Source organism: Chiloscyllium punctatum, chromosome 39, assembly GCF_047496795.1.
Source record: "Chiloscyllium punctatum isolate Juve2018m chromosome 39, sChiPun1.3, whole genome shotgun sequence".
Classification (NCBI taxonomy): Eukaryota; Metazoa; Chordata; class Chondrichthyes; order Orectolobiformes; family Hemiscylliidae; genus Chiloscyllium; species Chiloscyllium punctatum.
In genome coordinates this window covers 52,378,531-52,392,300 of record NC_092777.1, presented here as the reverse complement: position 1 = coordinate 52,392,300, position 13,770 = coordinate 52,378,531, and the positions used below count along the sequence as shown (strand labels likewise).

At 42.7% G+C, this 13,770-nt stretch overlaps 1 protein-coding gene across 2 annotated transcripts in view; it reads left to right on the top strand.

Annotated features, from left to right (window-relative positions):
- The window catches only part of LOC140464052 (dual specificity mitogen-activated protein kinase kinase 6), a 148,023-nt gene that overhangs the window by 118,458 nt on the left and 15,795 nt on the right, over positions 1 to 13,770 (top strand). The window lies entirely within an intron of this gene.

Genomic DNA, 13,770 nt, shown 5'->3' with positions numbered 1-13,770 from the left:
TTGATAGACACTGTGTTGCTGGCAGTTAATCTGCAATGGCAGTTGGTCTAACTGTCTAACTGTCAAAATGTCTGCTTCCTTATACCCTCAGCAGCAGATTGTTTCATTGGTTTGATATTGACAAAACAATAACTTCAAAATCAATCGCTTTTTAGTATCCTGGGGCATAGTTAAACAGGTTCAATTTGAATTGTTTTGAAAATAGCAACCAAGATTCAAGTATTTGTTTCACAGCCAAACGTTACATATTTTCAAATTTCCAGTACGCTCTGAGATTGCTAGTCAGTCCCATGACAAATGCCTGCAAGCTTTCAGTGCAAAACAGCTTTCGCGCTCTCTTAAAGGTGCAGTACATGCCTTCACCTTCATAAGATCTCCTACCTTAAGAAAAAAATGAACCATCATAATGAAAAGATGGCTGCATTTTTTTTCTAATTCTTAACCCCACGACAATGAAATACAATAGGACATTAATTCATATTAATTTCTGCGCGCGCGCGTACACACACACACACACACACACACACACACACCTTACGTATACTTTATCTGTTAAATCCGCAATAACACATCTGCTATCACATTCTTACGATCCGCAACGTGTAGAATTTGTAAATTAAATGTCTGTAACATAGGACTCCAACAAAATAGTCTCATATTCCTGTCTTTAAATTGTTCCACAAATGAAAGAGGATTGTGATCCATGTACACAACTGTCTCTGACACATTATTTGTCACATAAACAGTAAAATGTTTTAAGGCCAGTACCAAACTCAACACAGAGGAATCTCGATTATGCAAACGAGTTAGGCAGGCAATATTTTGTTTGGATAGTTGATTATTCGGATAATTGATTTGACCTTAAACAAGCAAAGCCATACTGATCTAACGCTGTGCTCTACCGGAGAGTTTGTTTAAATCTATAATTTTGATGAATCTGCTGTTTAAACAAACTAATTTTTGCATTCTGCAAATTGCAGGATAAACTGAGAATGACTAAATCCTTACAATCACATAAATATATGAAATCCCAGTATTAAAAAAGGTACCGAACAGCTGCTACAATCCATAAGAGCATTTGTCAGTTACCGTTGAACTCAGTTTTGCGATAGAAAGATAGAAACACTGCCTCATGCATATGTTTACTTTCTCTGCCATTTTTTGCATAAACGGCCCGTGACAGGAATAAAGCACTTTTGCAAAAGACCTTGTAACTAACTCCTATGTAAAACAAAAGTCATTATTGCTTGAGGTACTTGTGTTTCTTTGTTTTTGCCAGTGCTTTCACATCATCTTCCGTACAGCTAGACCAAATTCACTTCTCTTTTTGAGGTAATGTTTTTATATGACCTTGAGATCTTGTTCAGATAATCCAAAATTTGGATAATTGATATCTGGATAATGGAGGTTCCTCTAGAATTTCTTTTCAATAGTCTAGTATTTTCCCTGGTGGATGTTGAGTTTCTTTGAAAAGGAACCAACTGGCTATTCAATTCCATCACTATCATCCTGTAGCAGAGCAGCTGCAACTCCTATGTCACTGGCATCAATTGCAAAGTTGAAGGGTTTCAAAACATTTGGTGGAGTGAAAGCTGGTATGGTGGCTAATACTGTTCTTAAGTTGTCAAGTGCCTTCTGGCATTGTTCTGTCCAATGAAATTTTGCATTCTTCTTCAATGAATCTATTAGCAGTGCCACTACACTTAGTCCCAAACATTGAAGCACGTTTTTCTTCGAGGTTGGTTGTGGACGTTCCTCGAAAGCCTTCATCTTTGCATTCCTTGGGGTCAACCTCCCATGATCGATGTTATGTCCCAAGAACATCTCTGCCTTCGCGGATTCTGTTTTCTTTATTCCTGGTTTTGCTTCTCTTATTTGTTCAAAGAGCTCTACCAACTGTACCATGTGATCTTTCCAGGACTCAATAAAGATCGCTACATCATCCAGATAGACTGCAGAGTTTGTTAACCCAGCTTTGAGTCTGTTTGAGTCTTTGGAATATGGCTGGTGCATTCTTCATTCCAAAGGATATCACTTTAAATTGATATAGCCCATTTGGGGTTTCAAACACAGAAGTTTCTTTTGCTTTCTCTGATGAAGGTATCTGCCAATAATCACGTAGTAAGTCCGGCTTTGTGATGTAAGTGACTTGTCTAATTTTCTCTACATAGTCCTCCAATCTTGGTATTGGGTTTGAGTCTGATTTCTTTTTACGGCACTGATGTTCCAATAGTCCACACAAAATCATTGAATCCCATCAGGTTTGGGAACTAACACAATCAGCGAACTCCACTTACTCTGACTCATTTGGATGATACCTTTGTTGAGCATCGCATCCACTTCCTTCTGGACCTGTCTGGCTTTGAAAAGATTAAGTTGATAGGGGTTTGTTTTAGTAGGGTCAGAGGTGGGGGTAAAAGAGGGGGGGGTGTGGCTTTGCTTGTCAAAGATAGTATTACAGCGGTGGAAAGGAAGATGGATGAAGATTTGCCATCTGAGGTAGTTTGGGTTGAGGTTAGGAATAGGAGAGGTGAGGTCACCCTGTTAGGAGTCTTTTACAGGCCTCCTAATAGTCCTAGAATCGTTGAAGAAAGGATTGCGAAGATGATTCAGGAGAAGAGTGACAGTAATAGGGTGATTGTTATGGGAGACTTTAACTTTCCTGATATTGATTGGGAAAGCTATAGCTCAAGTTCGTTAGATGGGTCAGTGTTTGTGCAATGTGTGCAGGAGAGTTTCCTGACACAATATGTAGATAAGCCAACAAGAGGTGAGGCCATACTGGATTTGGTTCTGGGTAACGAACCAGGCCAGGTATTAGAACTAGAGGTAGGTGAGCACTTTGGGGACAGTGACCACAATTTGGTGATTTTTACTCTAGTGATGGAGAGGGATAAGTGTGTACTACAGGGCAAGAGTTATAGCTGGGGGCAGGGAAATTATGATGCGTTGAGGCATGACTTAGGATGTGTGGATTGGAAAAGTAGATTCCAAGGCAAGAGCGTAATTGATATGTGGAACTTGTTCAAGGAGCAACTATTGAGTGTCCTTGATAAGTACGTACCTATCAGGCAGGGAGGAAAGGGTCGTGTGAGGGAGCCGTGGTTTAATAAGGAGTTGGAATCCCTTGTTAAATGGAAGAGGGCGGCCTTTGTAAAGATGAGGCGTGAAGGTTCAATAGGGGCGATTGAGAGTTATAAGGTAGCCCGGAAGGACCTGAAGAGAGAGCTAAGAGCAGCAAGGAGGGGACATGAAAGGTCCTTAGTTGGTAGGATTAGGGAAAACCCTAAGGCTTTCTATAGGTATGTTAGGAATAAAAGAATGACTAGGGAAGGAATAGGTCCAATCAAGGATAGTAATGGGAAGTTGCGTGTGGAGGCTGAAGAGATTGGGGAGGCGCTGAATGAATACTTTTCGTCAGTATTCACTCAGGAACAGGACATTGTTGTCGATATGAATACTGAGGCACGAATAAGTAGAATGGATGGCTTTGAGATATGTAGAGAAGAGGTGTTGGAAATTCTGGCAAGGGTGAAAATAGATAAGTCCCCTGGGCCTGATGGCATTTATCCTAGGATTCTCTGGGAAGCAAGGGAGGAGATTGCAGAGCCATTGGCCTTGATTTTTGTGTCCTCTTTGTCTACAGGAGTAGTGCCAGAGGACTGGAGGCTAGCAAACGTGGTTCCCTTGTTCAAGAAGGGGAGTAGGGATAATCCTAGTAACTATAGGCCAGTGAGTCTCACTTCTGTTGTGGGCAAAGTCTTAGAGAGAATTGTAAGGGATAGGATTTATGCACATCTGGATAAGAATGATGTGATCAAGGATAGTCAGCATGGTTTTGTGAAGGGCAGGTCGTGCCTCACAAACCTTATTGAATTCTTTGAGAAGGTGACGAAGGAGGTAGATGAGGGGAAAGCGGTAGATGTGGTATATATGGATTTTAGTAAGGCGTTTGATAAGGTCCCCCACGGTAGGCTACTGCAGAAAATACAGAGATATGGCATTGAGGGTGAGTTGGAGGTTTGGATTAGGAATTGGCTCTCTGGAAGAAGACAGAGGGTAGTAGTTGATGGCAAAGATTCATCTTGGAGTGCCGTCACTAGTGGTGTTCCGCAAGGATCTGTTTTGGGACCATTGCTGTTTGTCATTTTTATAAATGACCTGGAGGAAGGGTTAGAAGGTTGGGTGAGCAAGTTTGCGGATGATACGAAAGTCGGAGGAGTTGTAGACAGTGAGGAAGGATATGGCAGGTTACAGCGGGATATAGAGAAGCTGCAGAGCTGGGCAGAAAGGTGGCAAATGGAGTTCAATGTAGCTAAGTGTGAAGTGATTCACTTTGGTAAGAGTAATAAAAAGATGGATTACTGGGCTAATGGTAGACTACTTGGTAGTGTGGAAGAGCAGAGGGATCTTGGTGTCCATGTACACAGATCTCTGAAAGTTGCCACCCAGGTAAATAGTGCAGTGAAGAAGGCATATGGCGTACTGGCTTTTATTGGTAGAGGAATTGAGTTCCGGAGTCCTGAGGTCATGCTGCAGTTGTATAAGACTCTGGTGCGGCCGCTTCTGGAATATTGTGTGCAGTTTTGGTCGCCATACTATAGGAAGGATGTGGAGGCACTGGAACGGGTGCAGAGGAAGTTTACCAGGATGTTGCCTGGTATGGTAGGAAGATCCTATGAGGAAAGGCTGAGGCACTTGGGGTTGTTTTCTTTGGAGAAAAGAAGGTTTAGGGGTGATTTGATAGAGGTGTACAAGATGATTAGGGGGTTAGATAGGGTTGACAGTGAGAACCTTTTTCCACGTATGGAGTCAGCTATTACAAGGGGGCATAGCTTTAAATTAAGGGGGGGTAGATATAGGACTGATGTTAGGGGTAGGTTCTTCACTCAGCGAGTCGTAAGATCATGGAATGCCCTGCCAGTAGCAGTAATGGACTCTCCCTCTTTATGGGTATTTAAGCGGGCATTGGATAGGTATATGGAGGATAGTGGGTTAGTGTAGGTTAGGTGGGCTTTGATCGGCGCAACATCGAGGGCCGAAGGGCCTGTACTGCGCTGTATTGTTCTATGTTCTATGTTCTATGTTCTACTTCTATCTCCTGCACAATAACATTAGTCGTCCCCATCTTATTCCCGCATATGTCCTCATACTACTGCAACAAAGCTTTCAGCTGCGTTCTTTGTGCCTGACAGATAGTTTACTAACCTATCCCACTCCTCAAGGACTTCCTCATTATTTAATGTATTTTGAGGCACATCAAATTCCATGACATCTGTATTTGATTCCTCATTCTACAGGGCAGTAACTAACACTTGTTTCTCCAGTTCCCTCTCTCTATTATAATAAGGTTTCAACATATTCACATGACATACCAGATACAGTTTTTTTCCTATCCGGCATCTTTACCAGATAGTTTACCTGACTAAATTTGATAGGGTCCACTAAACCTGGCTTTGAAGGGATCTTCTCCCACTAGTAACAATACTTCATCCCCACGGGAAAACATCCGAGTCTCACAGGTTTTATCTGTCACCTGCTTCATACTTTGCTGTTCCCTCTTCATGTGTTGTTTAACTAACTCACCTACCTGATTCAATCTCTCCCTCACCTCTGACACATAATTTAAGTGTGATATCCCCGACTTTGGTCCTGTCAATTTCTCTTTAATTGATTTCAAGGGGCCTCTGAGTTAATATTCGAATATTAACTCAAAGGGAGTAAACGGAGTAGATTTGTTTGGGGCATCTCTAATGGAAAACAATACAAACATGGGGTACCTTTATCCCAATCATTCAGGTAATCTTGGCAGTATGCTCTCAACATAGTCTTCAGAGTCTGATGCCACCTTTCCAAATCTCCCTGGGATTCAGGATGATGTGCACTGGATTTAAAGTGCTGTATACCTGAGCTATCCATGACTTCCTTAAACAGCCTGGCAGTAAAATTAGACTCTCGGTCTGACTGAATCTCTCTGGGTAGCCCATACCGTGTGAAGAAAACTACTAACTCCTCTATCATCCTTATTGCTTTAATGCTCCATAATGGAATTGCCTCTGGAAATCTGGTGGACAAATCCATTATGGTTAGCAAGTACTGGTTCCCACTTTTAGTTTTATGGAGGGGACCTACACAATCAGTTTTAACCCCTGGGAACGGTTCTTCAAATGTGGGAATTGGCAACAAAGGTGCTAGTTTTATTATTGCCCCAGGCTTCCCAACCTTTTGGCACGTATGACATGTACGGCAAAAGTTAACTACATCCTTGTCCTTTCCAGGTCAATAGTAATGCTTTTGTGCCTTAGCCTGAGTCTTTCGTACCCCTATGTGACCTCCTACAGATAGTTCAGTGCTACCCGTAACACTTCCTGTCTGTATGCTCCCAGCAACACCATCTGGTGCACTTTTGCCCATGTATCCTCTGCACTAACCTGCCGTGGTCTCCGTTTTCGTCTTAAGATTCTATTTTTAAGGTAATAACCTTCAGGAATATCCTCTAACTCCTTTGCTGAGTATGCATCCACAAATATATCTTTTATTGTCTCGTCTTTTTGTTGTAAGTCCCTTAGCCTTTCAGGAATAAGCAAGTCTGCCTGACCCTCTGCTTGTTCAGGTTGTTCCTGCACCATTACGTCAAACTGGGTGTCTACTAACTGAACCTCAACCCCTACATCTTTCTCTTTAATGTTTGCTTTATGCTGTGAGTTATGACATTGGGATCTTGTTACTACACAGTCTGGAAAAATTCCAGGATAATTTTCTTTTAACTCCTGAGTTCCCTGGTCTTCCTTTGGCTTCTCCACAACAAGGGATGTCACTCCCACTTTGGATCCTGCTAAATCGTTCCCAAGAATGCACTGTATTCCTGGAGCTGACACTGTCAATCACTCCCACTGTTACTCCCCCAGTCTTGAGTTGGCACTCCAACCTGAACTTACACAGGGGAATGCTACATTTCTGTCCATCTATCCCACAAACTACCACCCTCCCGGGTAACAGGTCAGAAAGAATTCAAATACGTTCATTTCTTACTATTAGAGATTGGTTAGATCCTGTATCTCTCAAAATTATAACTTCTTTCCCTTGTCTCCCTGTTCCTTCTGAGTAAACTTTACCCACAGAGGTGAATTCTTTCTAGAGATCAGGCACGAACTCCATACCCAGCCCCGGCCTGGGCCGTGCGCTCTACTGCAGCTCCTCGGCTCTTCTTGGGGTTTCCTTTATGACTTTCACTAATGCCACTGGCTTAGTTTCTTATACCACATCCTTTCCCACAGTGCCTTTCTTTAACAACCAGAACTGTGTCTTTTCATATCCCACCTTCTGGCAGTGAAAACACCTTTTCCCAGTGGCCTCCTTCAACCACCGGCACTGTAATTTTCTGTGTCCCACTCCATTACAGTGAAAACACCCTCTTGGGTTTCTTTTTTAACCTGTGGTAAGTAATTACCAGTGTTCTCTACTCTTTGTTTTGTAGTGTAGAATCTCCCCTCTGCCAATTTCTATCCCTCACACGATGAAATTCTTGCCGGAAGCTAAACTTTGCCTTATGCACCAATGCATATTTATCCACCATCTTTGCCAATCTTCTCACTTCTTGAACTTTCTGTTCATCCGCATGAATTCTTATCATCTCTGGAAATGAGTTTCTAAACTCCTCCAGCAGAATAATCTTTCTTAGACCCTTGTGGTCTTATTTATTTTTAAGGACTGCACCCATCTATCAAAGTTACTGTGTTTAATTCTTTCAAACTCAACAGAAGTCTGCCTGGTTCCTACTTTATGTTTCTGAACCGCTGTCTGTATGCTTCTGGTACCAATTTATAAGCACTCAAAATAGCCTATTTGACATTTACATAATCTCTTGACTCCGCATCTGACAGTGTTGCAAATACCTCACGAGCTCTGCCTACCAGCTTAGTCTGAAGTAGCATTACCCACAAGTTCTCCGACCACTCAATCTGCCTAGCCAATTTTTCAGATGAAATAAAGAAGGCTTCGACATCTTACTCATGAACATGTGGTAGTGTTTTAACTATCTTATCTCTTTATCTCTATCCTGTCAACTTGACTTTCCTGACTAAGTCCCAACTTCTGAGGTTCAAATTCTCTCTCCTTTTCTCTCTCTCTTCCTCGCACTTTCTTCTCTCTCTTTGCTCAGTTAAGAACTTTCTGTCTCTTTCTTTCTCCTGTCTCTCTCTTTTGTCTTTCTTCTCTCTCTCTTTCCCTTTCCCTTTCTTTATCTTCTAACTCCATTTTCCTCAATTGTAATTTCAGTTTTTTTGTCTATTTGTCTGATATATCTAAGTGCTTGACTAACTTCCTTACAACTTCAGCTTTTCTTTTGTCCCTGGTTAGACCCAATTCTAATCTATGTGCTAATTTTAAAAGAAAGTCCTTCTTCTGTCTTTCTTAACTTTCTTGGCAAATTTGGGAATCATCTTCAAACCCTAGAACCTCTTTAGCAATCGTAAGAGCTATATTTCTCTCACTTTTTGTTTAACCAACCACACGTAACCAAACTTAACAAATGATCTTACCTACATTTTATTTAAAGATCTCGGACATTAATTGGCAAGTGTTTAAATCTGCTGGGATCTTTTGTGTCCCAAGTAGATTCAAATCTGCTCACATCTCAGACTACATCTGTCTAAACCTGTCCAAATCCCGGACGAGCTCACAAACTGTTACGGCATGGCAGTGAACCCATGTGTTAATTAGCAGAAGGGTAACACCCAGAAAAGCTCACCTCCCCTTGTAATCTGTTAAAGTATGAGTGACACAGAATTCCCAAATTCCGCTATGTAAAGAAAAGTGACATCAGTTTATGTCTTAACTCAAAAAGTGAACATTAAACAACAGCTATTCACAACTCCAAGCCCTCCTTTCTCTTAACTGCTTGTTATTTGCCACCCACTGTATAACAATATACTGTTCTGATAAAACCTGTATTAAAATTACATCAACTTAATTTCAAAACCACATAGCGGCTGTCGTCGTCGATGTCTGTCTTCCTCTGTAGTTCTCCCTGGATCGTCTTCAGTCTTTTGCTGCAAAGATGCTTCATATGAAAAAGGTATCTTTATTACAGACTGTGTTGTTGACAGTTACTCTGTCAATGGAAGTTGGTCTCTCTAACTGTCAAAATGTCTGCTTCTTTATATTCCTAGCAGCAGATCGTCTCATTGGTTTGATGTTGGCAAAACAATAAATTCAAAATCAATTAGGTTTTAGTATCATAATTAACTGGTTCAATTTAAACTGGCATAAAAATTGCAACTAAAACTCAGGCATTTTATTCACAGCCAAATGTTACGTATTTTCAAATTTCCAGTACACTCTGAGACTGCTAGTCAGTCACATGACAGGTGCCTGCAAGCTCTCAGTGCAAACCTTTCCCTTAAAGGTACAGTGCAAGCCTTCACCTTCATAGCAGCCTTTCTTCAGAAATGGGCTACAATGTCGTTTTACTTATTAATGCTGCTTACTTCTATGAGCTTCAAGTTAACATTTTACATAATACGTTTCACTTCAGAGTCTGTTTCTGTTCTGTACGACTCTATGACTATGACTCTACTTGAGTCTTACAACAATAACTGAAACCCTGACCATAGCTATTGTTCGCAATAGACACATGGCATTCAGGTGGTTGCACCGTCTCAGTTTGGGAACTGATTTCACATATTCAGATGTCAGAGTGTGATAATCAAAGAATTAAGCTTTCACAGCTCTGCTTACTGCTCCCTCTCTGTGCCGGATGCCCTCACGCTGCCTCGAGCTTTCTTGAGCCAGTCATAGTCAACAATTGGTCCAGTAGAAAAGGAGTCTGTTTTTCATCAAAATTCACATGAAAGGCAAAGACCTAAACATTGAGGTGGAACAGATCACAGGAGAGGCTAATCAAAGTATGTCATTTCTAACTTAGGCTATAAAGGAAGACAAGCCTTTATGATAGAGAGAGATTTAGAGCTGCTGACCATTCACTTCTCGCATTGGGTGCACAGATATGTAATGGATACAGGTCTGAAAATGCCTCTATATTAATTTCTTATATTTGTGTTCAAACCCATCTGTAGCCTTCGCCCTGTCTATCTTTGCAAACTTCTCCAGCCCTGTAAACCTCTAAGATCTCTGCAATCTTCCATTTCTCTTTTTTTCCTGTTCCTCTCTTTTCTGTTTTCCTCCACCCATCCCCCATGTTTTCTCCTCCATTAAGATGCTGTTTAATATCTGCCTCCTTGACCAAGCTTTTGGGCACCTATCCCAATGTCAGTTTATTTGGCTGAATGTCGCATTTTGTTTAGTGAAACACCTAGGGATACATCGGTAGGTTAAAGCTGCTGTACAAAAATTAATGTCTGTTGAGCAGTGGCTCATCAAATTTACCTTTTTATTTCAGTATTAACATCAGTGCCGTTCCTGTTGAGAACAATGCTGGTTCATACGCTTACTAAGTTATTGTTTTGTTGAATCACGGTATAATTTGAGTCAGCAAAGCAATGCTGCATTCCTTCTTTATTGGAACATCTTTGACCATCTTGTGGTATAGTGGCTGTGTCCCTATCTTTCACTCAAAATGTCCACATTCAAATGTACCTATCCCAGAGGTCATAGAGTCATATAGCATGGAAACAGACTCTTCAGTCCAACAAGTCCATGCCAAATATAATCCCAAACTAAACTAGTCCCACCTGCCTGCTCTTGGCCCATATCCCTCTAAACTGTTCTTATTCATGTATCTATCCAAATGTCTTTTAAACATTGTAATTGTACCCACATCCATCATTTCTTCAGAAAGTTCATTCCACACGCGAACCAACCTCTGTGTAAAAAAAAAATTGACTTTTATGTCTTTTTTAAAACTCTCTCCTCTCATCTTAAAAGTATGCCCCTAGACTTGAAGTCCCCCATCCTAGGGAAAAGACAACTACCATTAACCCCATCTATACCCCTCGTTATTTTATAAACTTCTATCAGACTGCCTGTCAACCTCCTATGCTGCAGTGAAAAAACAGTCCCAACCTATGTAGCCTTCCTTTACAACTCAAACCTTTCAAAACCGGCAACATCCTAGTAAATCTGTCCTGAACCCTCCCCACCTATAACTGCGTGTCTGGAACCGAACACAGTATTCCAGAAGAGGTCTCACCAATGTTGTAGGAGAAAGTGAGGGCTCAGATGCTGGAGGTCAGAGTCAAAAAGTGTAGTGCTGGAAAAGCACAGCAGGTCAGACAGCGTCCGTGGAGCAGGAGAATTGACATTTTGAGCATAAGCTTTTCATCAGGAATGTGGGAGGCGGGTGGTGAGGGCAAGGGGGCTGAGAGATAAATGGGAGGGGGGATACTGGGGAGAAGGTAGCTAGGAATGCGATAGATAGATGAAGGTGGGGGGTGATGGTGATGGGTCAGAGAGGAGGGTGGAACAGATAAGTGGGAAGGAAGATAGACAGGTAGGTGGACAGAATCTGCTAAAAACCAGGCGTGAGGCCTTTATATCAGGAGACCCACTCAAATGTAAGGAATCCAAGTATGACCTTCGCAGAGCCATTAAGACAGCCAAGGACCAATACCGATCCAAACTAGAGACCCAGACACCCAGCGACTATGGCAAGGACTGAATGACATCACAGGTTCTAAAAAGACACAGTACAGGATAGCAGACGATGACCTATCCCTCCCAGATCGTCTCACGCCTTCTGTGCTCACTTTGAGCAGAATTTCGGTGGGGAGGTAACACTTATTCAGACAAGTCCTGATGAACGTATCCCAACAGTCACTGCATCAGAGGTCAGATCAGTTTTCCTTCGTGTGAATCCAAGGAAAGCAATGGAGTACCCGGCGGTGCACTCAGGGCATAGGCAGATTAACTGGGGAGATCTTCAGCCTCTCCCTGCAGCAGGCCACTGTCGCTGCCTGTTTCAAGAGGGCCAACATCGTCCCTGTGCCTAAGTCTCAATGACTACCACCCAGTGGCCCTAACTTCAGTGGTCATGAAGTGCTTTGAAAGGCTGCTCATGGCATTAATCAACTCCAGCCTCCCAACTATACTTGACCCACTCCAATTTGCCTATTGGACCAATAGATCCACGTCAGATGCCATATCACTTGCCCTTCACTCCTCCCTAGAACAGCTTGACACCAAGAACAGCTACGTAAGAATTCTACTCATTGACTACAGTTCAGCCTTCAACACTATTAGCCCCTCGAGACTGATTACTAAACTTAGTGATCTCAGACTAAGCCTCACTCCCTGCAACTGGATCCTCAGTTTCCTGGCCCACAGGCCACAATCAGTGAAGATCGGGGACAATATTTCATCCCCACTAACACTCAGCACTGGAGCCCCTTAGGGGTGTGTAGTCAGCCCCCTACTGTACTCACTCTATACCCATGACTGCGTCGCCAAATACCAGACTAATGCCATTTACAAGTTTGCTAATGACATCACCATAGTTGGATGAATCTCAGATGGCGACGAATCAGGCTACAGATGGGAGGTGGAAGACCTGGAAAAATTGTGCACTGAGAACAACCTAGATCTCATTGCCAGCTAAACCGAGGAACTCATTATTGACTTTAGACTGAGTGTTACTCATGCCTCCCCGACACATTAACAGCACAGAGGTGGAATGAGTGGAGAGTGTCAAGCTCCTGGGAGAGGTCATCCACAACAAGCTTTCTCGGACTCTTCATGTGGACGTACTGGTTACAAAAGCCCAACAACGTTGTTTCTTCCTCAGGCAGCTGAGGAAATTTGGCATGATGCCGAATACCCTTGCCATTGTTTATAGGTGCGCCATTGAGAGCATTCTGACTGGATGTATCACTATCTGTATGGCAACTGTACCATTCAAGATCAGAGACGGTTACAGAGAGTGGTGAACTCAGCCCGGACAATCACAAAGACCAACCTCCCATTATAGAATCTACCTACCAGGCCCGCTATCAAAGAAAGGCCACCAGCATTCTCAAAGATCCATCACACCCTGGCAATGTTTTTCTCCAACCACTACCATCGGGGAGAATGTACAGAAGCCTGAACACACGCAGCAGCCTGTTTCACAACAGTTTCTACCCTATTGTTGTTACAATACTGAATGGACTCACAAACACTTAACATTCCCTTGTACCTGTGTTTTAGTTTTGCCACTGTTGACCTATTATTACTATCTATGCTACTTAACTCTGTGATCTGCCTGTATCGCTCGCAAGACAAAACTTTTCACTGTGCCTCGATACACGTAACAATAAATTCAATTCAATTCAGGTAGGACAATTCAAAAGGGCGGTGCTGAGTTGTAAAGTTAGATCTGGGATAATGTGGGGGGAGGGAAGATGAGGCAACTGGTGAAATCGACATTCATCCCGCTTGGTTGGAGGCTCCCAAGGCAGAAGATGAAGTGTTCTCCCTCCAGGCGTCGTGAGGCTAGAATTTGGTGGAGGAGGCAGCCCAGAACTTGCATGTCCTTGATGGAGTGGGTGGGGGAGTTAAAATGTTCAGCCACAGTGCGGTGGGGTTGTTTAGTGCACGTGTCCCAGAGATGTTCCCTGAAACGTTCCGCGAGTTAGCGTCCTGTCTCCCCAATGTAGAGGAGACTGCATCAAGAGCAATGGACACAGTAGATGAGATGTTTGGATGTGCAGGAAAATCTCTGCTGGATGTGGAAGCTTCCTTTGGGGCCTTGGATGGAAGTGAGGGGGGGGGAGGTGTGGGTGCAGGTTTTACACTTCCTGCGGTGGTAAGGGAAGGTGCCGGAAGTGGAGGGTGGGT